Source organism: Dicentrarchus labrax, unplaced genomic scaffold (genome assembly GCF_905237075.1).
Source record: "Dicentrarchus labrax unplaced genomic scaffold, dlabrax2021, whole genome shotgun sequence".
NCBI classification, from domain to species: Eukaryota; Metazoa; Chordata; class Actinopteri; family Moronidae; genus Dicentrarchus; species Dicentrarchus labrax.
This window is the reverse complement of record NW_026136710.1, coordinates 8477741-8491080: the sequence shown is the minus strand read 5'-3', so window position 1 is coordinate 8491080 and position 13340 is coordinate 8477741. Positions and strand designations below refer to the sequence as shown.

Below are 13340 nucleotides of genomic sequence, written 5' to 3'. Positions count from 1 at the left end.
GCTCAATTTTTCCATCTAAAAAAGTTAAATATGGAAAAAAAGATTGGTGATTGGTGGGTTTTGCACAATAAACCTGCCCCAATTGCCAATTTGTGAAAGAGATTTCAGGTTATTATTTTCTATTTTTAAGTTGATGGCTTTCCATTCTCTGTAAACTGCCCGTTCTACTTATCATACGTGTAATGACAAATTAATTGGGCCTCATGACAGTGTGGTGTACTGCCATTTAAAACAAATCCCACTCAGTGAGAAAAGGTGAACTTGTAGATTCAGGTGAGGTTTTCTACACTTGGGATCCTAGTTTGAACAGAGTTTCAAAGTTGTGAATGATGCAAGTAAAAAATTCTCAAGTACTCAATAGAGTAAAATAAGCATATTATTCAGTTATAGTGTATTGAAACATTTGACTTGAAAAAGAGATTAAATGAGCAGTAGTATTGACTGTTTTCTAATAACATATTTTACTCTGTATTTAACTCTACGTCCAGTCTTTGTTTTGATGTTAAATGCCTTTTATTTTCTCCTCGCTTTCTTTTTATTTTTGCTTCTATTTTTTTGGCTCGTATACCTGAGCATTTGGAAAGATACTGAACACTTCCTAAAAAATTGCAAAGGCTACTTACTTCCTCTTCTCATAGAGTGCAATTACTCCAGAAAAGAAAGAGAGCCTAAGCGTGGACTTCATGTTGTGCCAACATGTTCTCTGGCATAATTCTGAACCAGTTTTGCCATGTGTATACAAAGTCTGCTGTCGGCTGTCTGCCCCCCCCCAAAACCCCAGGTGTTTTAAAAGCTCTTTGAATCCACATCTCTCCACCCCGGCCTATTGTGACTGTCCTGTAACCTTTCTGCACAAAGGACAGTGTCCACACACAGAACAGATGAGAGAACAAGAGGCTGAGCTGATGCTCAGATCCCTCTATGGTTCAACTCATCCACAGGGAGATACAGTACACTGCCCTGACTGGCTAAAATTAGCCACTAGCTTACAGGATGGCTGTCTCAATGCACCCAGTATCTCTTCTGCTGCCTACATCTTTATTCTTAACTTAGCATAACTCTGTCCCTCTGTTGTGTGTGTCTTCACATTCATTGTAGTTTGATGACATAATAGGAGAGAACACACGCAGGGCAAGACAGACAAAGAGGGAATAGGGGAGACAAAAAGGAGATAAAGGACAAAGGTAACTAATGAAAGGTACACATTATTGGAGTATTGTAACAAGACTGAAAAACAGGAAGTAGCACTTTGGCCCCTCTTTGAATTGCAAATGATTCACAGCAGGCAGAAATAGAAAAGGGTCGACTGCGTGTCTGAACTTTCCTCTTTCAACTTATGCATAATCGAAAAACACAACAGAAGAAAGTCTGAAAACATGGGGGTGCAAGGTTTGGGGCATAATAAGGTGACGTGTGTGAAGGTTGCAGAGAGGTTTTACAAATTCCCAGGGACCATTTCACTTTGCTGGGAAGCCTCTTCGACCGTTGGGGTCAGGCTGAGTAACCAAGGGGCAGAGACGAAACATACTCATTAACACAATGTGGGATTTGTTTGGGTTTGTATTTTAGGGGCAGTGGTTTGAAATGTCTGCTAGTGGCAGCAGGTAGCCACGAGGTAGCAGTCTATTAATAGCGTTCTTATTAATAGAGGCTCCAGGTGTAGATCACCGGTCAGGTCACAGGATTATACAGGATAACCTTCACTGTGATGTTGGGATATATGAGGAACTATATTTGTAACCACCGCTGATCACTCGACTAGGTCAATTTGTAATAATACAAAGAATATAATGTATTCATGCTTTAACTGCTTGGTGCATTTAAAAATATGGTCAACTAAAGATGCCAAACAGTTTTCTGTTGTTGCACTTAAGCCACAAATAGTAGTGAGTCTGTGCAGCACACAGTGTTGATGGAGGGGATTAAAATATAGGGCAGCCGCTGTTTTGTTCAACATGTAAAGTAAGGGAAGTCAAACCTGATCTAAAAATAAAAGAACCACCACACTGATAAGCCTTTACTTTAAACTAAAAGAAACAGCACAACACTCCAGGAAGTTACTCTGGAGTCAAATAAACTACTAGCTTGGTGGAAGTAAACTTGACTTCTCACTACTCCAAAAAGCGTAATGACCCTTTTACAAAACTATTCAAAAGAACGTCTTTTCACTTTTAATCAATCTGATAATTATCTTCTTGATTAATTAATGAATCACTTGGCCATCGCAATTTCCCAATTTCCCCGAGCCCCAGGTGACATCTTCAAATACTCTTGTCCGACCAACAGCCCAAAATTCAAAGATATTCAATTGCAGTGATATAAAATAGAACAGGCAGTTAAATCCTCACAATTTAGAGAGTAGAACAAGCCAATTTGGTACGGTATTTTTGCTTTAAACATGACAAAACCAATTATTAAAATGATTATGTTTCTGTGCATAAACTCATCAATCAGTCAACTAATTGTTTCAGCTTTAATGGACTTGTGTATTGGATTCAGTGGTGGTGAAGTTATTACTGAAGAAACATGGTGGTTCAACATGGCAGCATCTATGCAAGAGGACCCGCTCCCTCTGTAGATGAAAACAGCTCATTCTGAGATAACAACAACACAACGATTCCAGAGGAGCAGTGGACTTTTACTGTTACTACATCACGGGATGACGCAAAGCTTGCTAGCTTCCATTTAAACAGTTGAGTGAGTGTGTTTTCAAGGGGGAGATTCAAGGATTCTGATTCTGATTGTTTTGCCACCACTTACACATTGTTCTGTCATGCAAGACCCTGCTTCATTTTGCAGTTCTGGGGTCTGATGGGTTGTTTTGCTGTTGTGCTGTTCCTTCATTAATGCACTGATTTGATTTTCAGAGTGTGACAGTTTTGTTTATGTGGTAGTTTTAAAGTCAAGCCTGGCTTGTATAATCCAATCCAATCTATATCTTTGGTGCAGTGCTTGTCCTGTAAACATCTTTGACCACCTTCTCACTTTATAAATGCACAGGAGAGGAAGGCTTTGACCAAGCTTTGCGTCCACAATACAGATCTGAATTTTCACAGCGCTCTCGCTGCCACTATATGCTCTCATCAGCTGCATGACTACAGGAAATAGGTAGCACTGACTGAGAGCTGAACGAACCACCAATACTCTCAGCTGGCAAAATATAGCCTTAGAATTAAGTGCATGAAGCTTAAATTTGAGCGGGGACAGGGGCATAGGTCAGCATAATCCTCTAATACAGTAGAGACAAGGAGCCAAGATGTGATGTGATAGCGGCACAAGGTCACACGCTGGTTGTGTCCAGCCAGCACGACGCTCATTCACATTTGGCACGGCCCCATACATTTGACTGTACAGTAGAGCGATGATTTGTATGTTAACTTGGGAGGTGTTGTGTGTTCACATACACAAATACACTTTATAATACTGTGGGCCAAAACGTCCATCAATGCCACATTATGGAGAATTGTTACATTACTACTGAATAATACAACAAATCACATAATCACATGTTGATTTTTAATGTCAGAGTCCCTGTGTTACATTATGAAAATCACAGAGGTGATGCTTTAAAGGGTTCACACCCCTGCTGTCTGTCAGGTTGATGTATGTACATCACACTGATTTTTTGGATCTGATATGCAGATAAAAGAGCATACAGGAGAATTACTCATCATCAAGCTGTGGGCCTTCAACACGCAATTACAAAGTGTTCTTTATGCATCTTCAAATTGGACATGAGTGACCTCTGTTTGAGGTTAGTGAGGATTAGCAAGGGACTAATTTGAGGGGATTAAATCCACCACTGGTTATTACATTGAAGGATGACAAAACTGTTTCCAGGAAAATCTGGAATTCTCCCGCTTAACATCGTCTTGTAAATCTCCTTTTGGATCTCTCTTGGTTTTGCTTAATCACAAAATTACAGTTGAACTTGGATTTGAAAAATCATATTATCATGTAATGGGAATTCACTGGGATTTAGCGAGTCTCATGTTTTCTTCTTCTCCCTTCTTCTATATACCAAAACAAATTGTGTATACAAAAACAAACAAAAAAAACTCCTGAAGACAATGTATGTCTTATCAGATAAAGCTGAATATGGAATATTTATATATATATATATATACTACAATAGCATCCAGTGCCTTCTCTCCCCCAAAGAAGAGCAGCTTGCTGGAAGTAATTACAATTCACATGTAATGCCCTGTGTGTAATCATCTTGATATATGTATAGTTCAGCAATAAACAAACGTAAACAGGGTTGGCATCATTTCAGTGCTTAGGGCAGCATACTGTATGCTAGGCTTACACTAATCAGTCTACAGATCTGTCTACAATACAGACTAGAATAGGATATATTTTCAGTAATGTTATACATGAAACTTGGTTCTCTCTCAAGATGTGTTAAAGCTGTGTGAAACTTTACTTTTCTCTGCATAAAAAGCTCTGGATCTTCAGCTCCAAGCAGTATATTTAGGTAATGAGGCCCAACGGTAATTCATAGCCAGAGACTTAATTAAAAGGCAGGTGGTGATCAATGGGATCTTTATAGAGGCAGAAAACAAGCAGTGATCTATTAATGTAACAGGGAACATCGTTATTTCCCCACTGCATGCACTCCTGTCTTACATTACAATAAAACCTGATATATATGGAAGAAGTACTAGCAAATACCTAAAATATGTTAGTAAAAGTACAGAATTATTACCAGTAAAATATCCTTAAAGTATCAAAAGTTAAAGTACTCGTAATTCTGGCTCCTTTCAGATTGTAATATTATCATGCTGGATTATAGTCATTAGATGCATTATTGTGTAAGCATATTTCAGTGTATTAGCTGGTTGAGCTTGGTCTAATTTCAATTATATACTGCTGGGCAGTTAAATCTGTTACAATGCTTCAAATTGTATAAGCTGATCAGGCTTTGAATGAAAAATCGGAATCTGCAAAGTAACGCTCAGATAAATCAGGAGTAAAAAGTGTTGTTTTCCTATAAAATGTGATGGGAGAGAAGTAATACACAAATCACAGTTATTCTTTCTGATATTGATTTAGTTGTCATAAATACAATTTTTTTTAAATGCTGCTCACCCTACACACATTCCCACAGTCCTCTGTCTCATTTATCTTATTATTTGGTTACCATTTTAAGTTGTTGACTGTTTCATCATTTCAGCAGCTAACCTCATATTCAGAAAATGTCTTGCAAAGAAAAGAAAATATTTGCATCAGTGCACTCACTGCTATTAATGGGCCACAAAGAATAGAACTGTAGCAATAACAGCGCATTACAGCTGAAACAGACTTTGAAGTGTTACTCACAGTTGGCTTTCTTCTGAAGTCTGTCATTTGTTTTCCAGCTTACAAATTATTAAAAAAAAACAAATTATGTACTGGGGACTTATTTTATTTTATTTAAGTGCTAAAGTCACAATTTTTCTCTCGTTTCTTTTAATTTTGTGAGCTACTTTGATACAAATTCTGCAACGCATTTTTATCTACAAATGTTTGAATGTGGCCCTGCGACCTCAGCATACACTGATTGATCATTAAATACTGCATCAAACATTAAGGACTCAAATATATAATGTATAATATTATAAAAGAGTTTGATTGTTGGATAAATATACAAGGTAGGTGTGGTGATATTGGTCTTTACTGGATCAGCCCATACCAACCATCAAAAAACTCATCCCTTGGTTATCTGTCACCATTTAAAATAAATACTTTTTCTGGCTAAGTGGCTCTTTCCTCTGGGAGTTCATCTGCTCTGTTTTCCATCATTTCTGTGTCCGCCAGCACTATTCTCCTATTCTTCCACTAAGCACATCACACTGTACTGCGAGCGTTGCTGCCTTGCCCGCTGTCTCACCCGCTCTGCGTCTATTTTTGTCGTGTGAGCGTGATAACCTCAACACTACTGTTCCGCCTTAATCTGTGCTCAAACATTCAGAGCTGCATTGGCAGAGGCAGCATCCTCTGGGGCAGAAGCTCACACAGCCACAGGGGGTCACATTTATGATGTTTTCTGCATGGACTTCATTGGTGATTTGTGTGAGGATACTGACTTGAGGACTGTAAACATTGACTTGCAATGTTATATAAGAATCCTGTACCTTTTTCTATCACTACTTATATATTCTGACCCACACAGTGTGCTAAGCCTTCTTTTTGCCGTAATAATGTACCCATGCAGGGAATAATGTATGCAGTTAATGTATGCGGTTAATTTATGTATATTCTTTTAGTAATTTCTTTCAGGGCTTAAAAAAAAGTCTACTCTATGTGGGGAAAGGCTCACTGCATCAGGGGAACAAGTAAATGTATTTATGGATGTTGAGGAGGTTGAATGTTCTATTGATTTGTACCTGAAACCTGAGCAGCAGTAACAAAATAACAACATCATCACAGCTCTAAGAAAACATGTACACATGACTGACATTGTTAAATACAAGCAGTACTTATAGTTCAGACAGTGGCACCTGCACAGTGACAACTCATCAGTGCAACCAGACAATTGCAGAGAAAACAAATGGCTATGTGTGGACATATTGTTCAAAAACTATGCCAGCAGGCTCAAAAACAACTGTTTTCCCTCATGACCCATTTTCCCTCCAATTGACTTGTTATGCAAGTCTGTTTCAGGACGACAGTTTGACAACATCATTCCAGGAATTAAATCAGTGTTCTCAGTCAATCAGTTTATGATGGAGAGAAGAAGGAAAGAGACAAAGAGCTGAGAGATAACAGGGATAAAACAGAGACACATTGATCCAAGGCACAAAACAGAAACTGATTAATTCTTTAAAATATTTATAAAGATTCACAATTAGATTGTAATTATGTTTGATTTCAGTTAGCATATTTGTCTGCATATGGCATAGATATATTATGATTGTACAGTACTCTTGCCTCTAGGGACTATATAGTATATATTTTATTTATATTCTGAATTAATATTGCCAATTACCTCTTGGTTTAATAAAACCTACAATAACTGATTTGTTTGGCCACTTGGGGTCAGTAGAAACAAGTTGTGAACTCAATATTGACATCACATTTTAAGCTGATATGATGAACTTGATGACAGTTGCTTATTTACACATCCTGCTGTTATGGAGAAACATTACAATTCATTTGGAGTCGTGTTTCTGGTTATCTTTGTTTATTTTCCTTTCAGCTCTGTTTTGGTCTCTACCATCTCCTGAGGGAAATATCTGGATCTTTAGCTGCCAAATGCTCCTCTTTGTTCACCAGGTAGTCTCTAACTGTCTGCTGTTTAATGCTGAGCAAGTAGTAAACAGTGGGTTTTTACAGCTTTTTGCTGCTGCCTTTTGTGTCTGGAAACAACACTATGAGAGCGGCAAGAGTAAAGCTGTCGGTTGGACAGCTAAACAATGAGCTGAAAATCACTATAAAGCTCCGTAAAGCCGAGGCAAGCTGCAGATTCAGGTTATAATTCTATGCAGGTTCACAACGGACAAACCCTTTCACATTGTCACTTTTGATATATTGATTTTAGTGGCTTTAATAAAGCCCATCATTTGAGACTACATAGCATTTATCTTAGAGGAATAGTTCTACATTTTTGGAAATACGCTTACTTGCTTTCTTGCCAAGAGTTAGATGAGAAGATTGCCATCGTCTGTGTCTTATGTTTGAAGCCAGAGCCAGGAAGCAATTAGCTTACCTTATAGTTTAAAATAAAGACTGAAAGCAGGGGCAAAACAGCCATTTTCCAGTTCATATAAACCAACCATACAGCTCACATTGGCAGCAAAGACAATAGTTCCATATATATAATAGTTTGTTTGTTTATGTATTAAACAAGCCAGACTAGCTGTCGCCCCCCCTCTAAATTAATTGACAGTTCTTGCTCTATACTTAACACAGATCGTCTAACACTCAAGCCACACATAGCTTCCTGAAATAAAATGAATTGTTTGACAGCTTTATATTCAATTAGTACACAAATTCTAAATTTTTTGTACATCTTGTGGGTATCTATTGAATATCTATCTATTTGAATTTTAACCAGACATAAGATGCAGCTTTTGCGAGTGTCATGGAGGAGTGAAAGAGAAGAAGGGTGAGTGCTGTAGCCTGAGTTGTGGTTGTGCTAAGAAGGCAGTCAGGGAAGATTAGCGCCCATGTGAGAGCAGGAGGGATTTGACTGGATTGCACAGGGTGACCTGCTGTGCTCATGTAAACATCAGCAAGATGGACCCTTCCTACCACAGTTTCCTATCCCGGTATGCCAAGGAGGAGGCATGGACATGGCCGCACAAATAGTAACTCATGATGGCTCTGAAGCCATGTTTCGTCTTGAAAAAAGATAAATACTGTAGCAGCAAAACATATAGTGCTATATACCATAACAATACAATAGTACCGGTAATAAATACACAGCCCTATGGGAGCGATATAACATTATAATCAGTCCTATAACCCAGAGTGGAGCAGCAAGACATTATCTAGTCTCACATACCTCTGACTATGTTAGCTGCAGCAACTACACTTGATATGCTGCATAATCTAATCTGTGCTGCAGTCACAAATGGACATCCATAATAATACTTCTCTATGGTGTAATAATAGTTTGTTGCTCCTATACGAGACTATACAGAATATAAACTGTTGTGTTAAGATTCATATTAACAGCTAGGCTTCGATAGATGAGCGCAGCTGTCGTTGTGACAGATGGATGAAGGGTGCTTCAGTAAATCCATCCACTACAACATTAACTCTTGGGAAGTGAAAGTAGAAGAACCCTAAATGCCTCACTAGTTACTAATTAATTATTTTGCACAAGACATCATTACAGGATGTCTGCCATGAGTGGTGTTACTCCCCTCTAAATAACAAGGGATCATTACGTGGCTCATGTAGAATCAGTCAGTCAAGTATGGAGAGTCTGTAGCGCACAGATCATAAGAGCTTTTATCAGCTAACTACCAGGGATCACCAATGCATCTGTTTTCTTCATTGTGACCGTCCACACACACACATACACACAGCAACCACCAACAACAGCCCAGCGAACAAAAATAACTAAGATTAGCCTAATCTCCACACTTATCACTTTAGACCCCTTCCCAAGACTATATCTGTCATCTGTCTGCTTACTGTACTGTGCACACCATGCAGTGGGAAACTTGTGTTCACAGGGGGATATCCCATGGGGATGGACAGAAGATCAAAAGCTCCTTCCACTGACTGTTTTGTTGCTCTAGAGGGGGTTAATACAAATCATGTATATTGTTGCTGAATATGAAAATATGACTTGAGTTTAATAAAATTATGCTGAAATTAAGGAGCAGATGTTGCAGGAAGTAGCAGATGTTGATTTTGTTTGACTGCTTTGGGGCTGTTGAAACTGTTATACCCCAGGCTAAATAACAAAAGATGGCATTGGTTTGAGGGCACTGCATGTATCACTTGCTACTCTAATTTAGTCATTTGTTTAGCATAAAACCTGCTCCCATTTAAAAAAAAAAAAAAGATTAAAACACTTTACTTTTATATTGCATAAGAATTTGCTTCCTGTCTAGAGAAATTGTTCCTTCTTTTTTCCTCCGTCTCAGCCTTTCGGTGTCACTGCCTTTCGGTCACTCTGTCTTTACTGTGCGGACGTGTCTGTTTATATCCTACATCAAATAAAGGGCCGAACTGAGAGACAGACTGACAGTGGCAGGAAGAGATGAAAAAACAGAGACAGAGAGAGAGAGAGAACTGGAGGTACTCCCAGTGGAGGAGTATACAACATTTTAAACGTCATACATCAGCTTATAGTGACAGTATAATATAAAGCGACCTGAAAAGCCAGCAGTAGCATATAGGCTGATTTACCGTGAATCAAAGCTTGATGAATATCAGCTATCAGCAGGTTTTTTAAATCACATACATATTTCAATTTGTTCAGGTTGCCCCAGCAGACAGGAACATTTTTTTATAAGAGACATAAGAGTCATAACAGCATGAAGGCACATTTTTCATAAACAGCACCTGTAAATTTCTATGGTATAAATTATAACAGTTATATACTGTATGTCTCATCAATGATGAAGTGAATTTATCTAACGGTTTGTCCCTTTAACTTCTACAGGCCAGCACATGTGACAAATGGCGTCACATTTAGGTAGAAAAACTGTGTTTTCAAACACCAAATTCCGATTTTTTTTTTGGTTAACCTAGACTATCATTCTCCGAAATGTCAATTTGTGTTGTTGTTGTTTTGGGTGTTGCTTTGGGATTTCTTTTGTTACATTCAGTGTTTTTTTAGATGTTTTTAGGCTTTTTTTGCCTTCAACAAAATGAACCAATATGTAAATATATTGTTTTCACTGGATAGTGTAAAATGTTAATATTTTATGCCTGAAACATATCGACGCTGACAATCTAGACTATTTTTAACCTATATTTCCTCTCACTTGAATGCTTTCTTGCCCCCTAGATCTATTTATGAAGTTATGTAGAAGACACACTTTTGTCATTTAAGTGTGTGTGAGGTACATTCAATATTTAATATACCAACAGCAACTCACACTTTTAATAATTGAAACAATTTTTTTAAATAAAATCTTTCGCTTTAGTTGCTGGGCAAGTATTACTGTTGACATACTCATTTGAATAACTTTATATTTATAGTGATGTGTATAAAACTATGTTCTTCAATTTAAATCCGGTCTCTGATTCAGTAAAACAAAGGAATAGCTGTGATGCTGTGATCAGTGTTTAAAGCTATATTTTCTCTCCTCTTTAACACCATGGGTCTGACAATTAACTCTGTACTCTAAACCATATGGTCAAACAATTAACACTCTCTACCACAGTTAACAAGACCAACTAGCAACAGAAGGAGTGCTGAGTGACTTGGCAAGGGAAAATGGGTTAAAACTTCAGGGGATGAGGAGAAAAACTCTATCTTTCAGGCTGTGGAGTCTGGGATTTTCCACCCCGTGGGCCAAGAGTGAGCTTCCCTCAGTGAGCTGAGCAAGAACACGATTCAAGGCACATTATGTTCATCGTCAGAGAGCCGTGTCTTAAAACAGAGAGGACAAGAACACAGACAGCATGAGAGGGAAAAAGCATTGTCCTTCATTTTTTGTCTGCTAGACAAAATTGGACTGGAGGAGTCCATTAGACTGTTGTGTGTGACTTTACTTGCTTGTTTGTGTGTAGGTGTGTGTGTGTGTGTGTCTGTGTGCGTGGCCCGGAGGCAAATGGAAAGAAATGGACAGAGAAGGAGAGAGATCATGTTAGTCTAGGAGAAGATTAATTGAAAAAAGATAGCTCTACATTTTATATGCTTTAATAAATATAATGAATCACAATCTAAAGCTCAAATAAACCAGAGAAGAAATAATGCTTTCTTGCCCTGGTGGTTACTGCTATGACACTATGGATGCCTCACAACATGTCAAATGTGTGACAGGCAGACTGTCACACATAGACACGTGACAGAGCTCTTTAGCCCCCCGCAGGCTGCGACTTCCATGCTCAAGACAACAAAGGTCTGCTTCGCCTCAAAAAGCCTGCCTGGTCATGCTCTGCAGTACTAAATACAGGGTGGGGTTCCCAAATTTGTTTATGCCAATGACCACCAGAATGCTGAAATGCCCAGCAGATAACAGCAAAACAATTCCATGATCTATCATCCATTCATATTCAAAGTGGAATACAGCCTGATTTTGATATAAAGTAACAGCATTCAGAAGCTATCTCGTCTGAGAAGTCAAACCTGAATAAAAAGATGCAAAACATGGTCATTTGTTAGCCTTTTCCATAAAAAGTGCTGCTGTTTTCAGACTTGTTCAGCCAAATGGGATAGAACACGCACACAAACACCACTACGGAGCTTGAACACTGATGAAAAATGCAAGAGTGAAGAAGGGGGAACACTGAATTCACTGTTCCGTAGCCAAGTGCTTGGTAGCGCTGGACAGCAAATTTGCTTCTACTCATGCTTTAGTGACAAATGCAATGTGTCCTAATGTGGATTTTGGGTGCTAGTCTCCGCACAGCACTTGCATTTACTGATATTAAATTAGACTGTGGCTCAGTTTCTTGGTTTAATGTTCATTTTGTTCATTTTTGTTACTTTTGTGTAGAGTTCTTTTTTTTTTTTTTTTTAGAGTTTATAGATAGATGACCTGAGTCATTTAACTTTTAAAGACATTATATTAATATGGAATGACGTAAGGTGAAATAATGAATTTTAAAAAGCAATAAAAAGTCACTTCAAACACCGGCGAAGCACCAAAGCAGAGACAGGTGGCCCAGACAAAGAAACTGCTCCAGCAAAAGCTCAGATCAGAGCTGTATGGAGGACAATATGGTTGATATCTCTCTAGACTCCCACGTAACTAAATGCACACTAGAAATAGTCCATCAAAATGTCATAGTGTAATCACCATTGTGCATTGGACATCACGTTTATTACAGTAGCAACATTTGCACTCAGTTAAACTCAAACCTGCACACATCTGACATTTATTAACCTTTATGCAATCTACCAGAAGTTACTCTTCCTTAAACCTACACTGTGGAACTTTGGTCTCCCCCTTCTGACAGTGAGAGTAATTACACAAACACGGCTGACTGTTGACTTAAAACGTATCAGTACCGGTGCGCCAGCAAGGGAATGTTGCCACAGACACCAGGTATACTGGTAAACTCTGAAATACAGAAAGATTTATCTTGTGGTGATAGCAGCAATTTGTTATTTGGCGAGGGCTTGTATGTAATGGATGTTCATTTATATGTAAAAGGCCCACACTCTAGCTTTAATGCACATGCATAAAAAACAAGGAAAACATCACTCATGAAGCTGCACCTCAGATTGCTGCCTCTGTTTGATAAATGACATGTATGTCTCCAGGCATAGAAGAGTTGTCCCTCAGTGTCCTCAACATACCTTCAGGTGAAACCAGACCTTTATGTGCTTTGCAAAACAACGTCCAATGTCCCAAGATGTTCTCATTGGGACATTAAATATAAATAACCAGCTACACTTGATGCTTTGACTGTATGTGCAGTGGCAGATACAGAATCTGGGCTAACTAACACCTGCTCCAAAGTTTAAACAACTTTCCCAGCAGTCACAGAGTTACTGTAAATCTCCATCAGCAGTGTATGGTTTTTCCAAGAATGTTAAGTTGAACATTTTATTTGATATCTTGAAACAGTCATGCTGGGTCATTATTTCCATTATTTGTCTTTGTTGCAGTGAACCCATACGTGGTATTGGCAGACTGTGAAAATACAGTGTTTTTTTAGGAATGAAAAAGATCGGTTGTGCTACTAAGCTGCCATATGCCACCTCGAGGCTACAGGCTATA

At 38.5% G+C, this 13340-nt stretch overlaps 1 protein-coding gene across 1 annotated transcript in view; it reads right to left on the bottom strand.

Moving 5' to 3' along the window:
- Window positions 1-13340, bottom strand: part of LOC127370521 (potassium/sodium hyperpolarization-activated cyclic nucleotide-gated channel 1) — a 72485-nt gene that overhangs the window by 43040 nt on the left and 16105 nt on the right. The gene's annotated exons all lie outside the window — the stretch shown is intronic.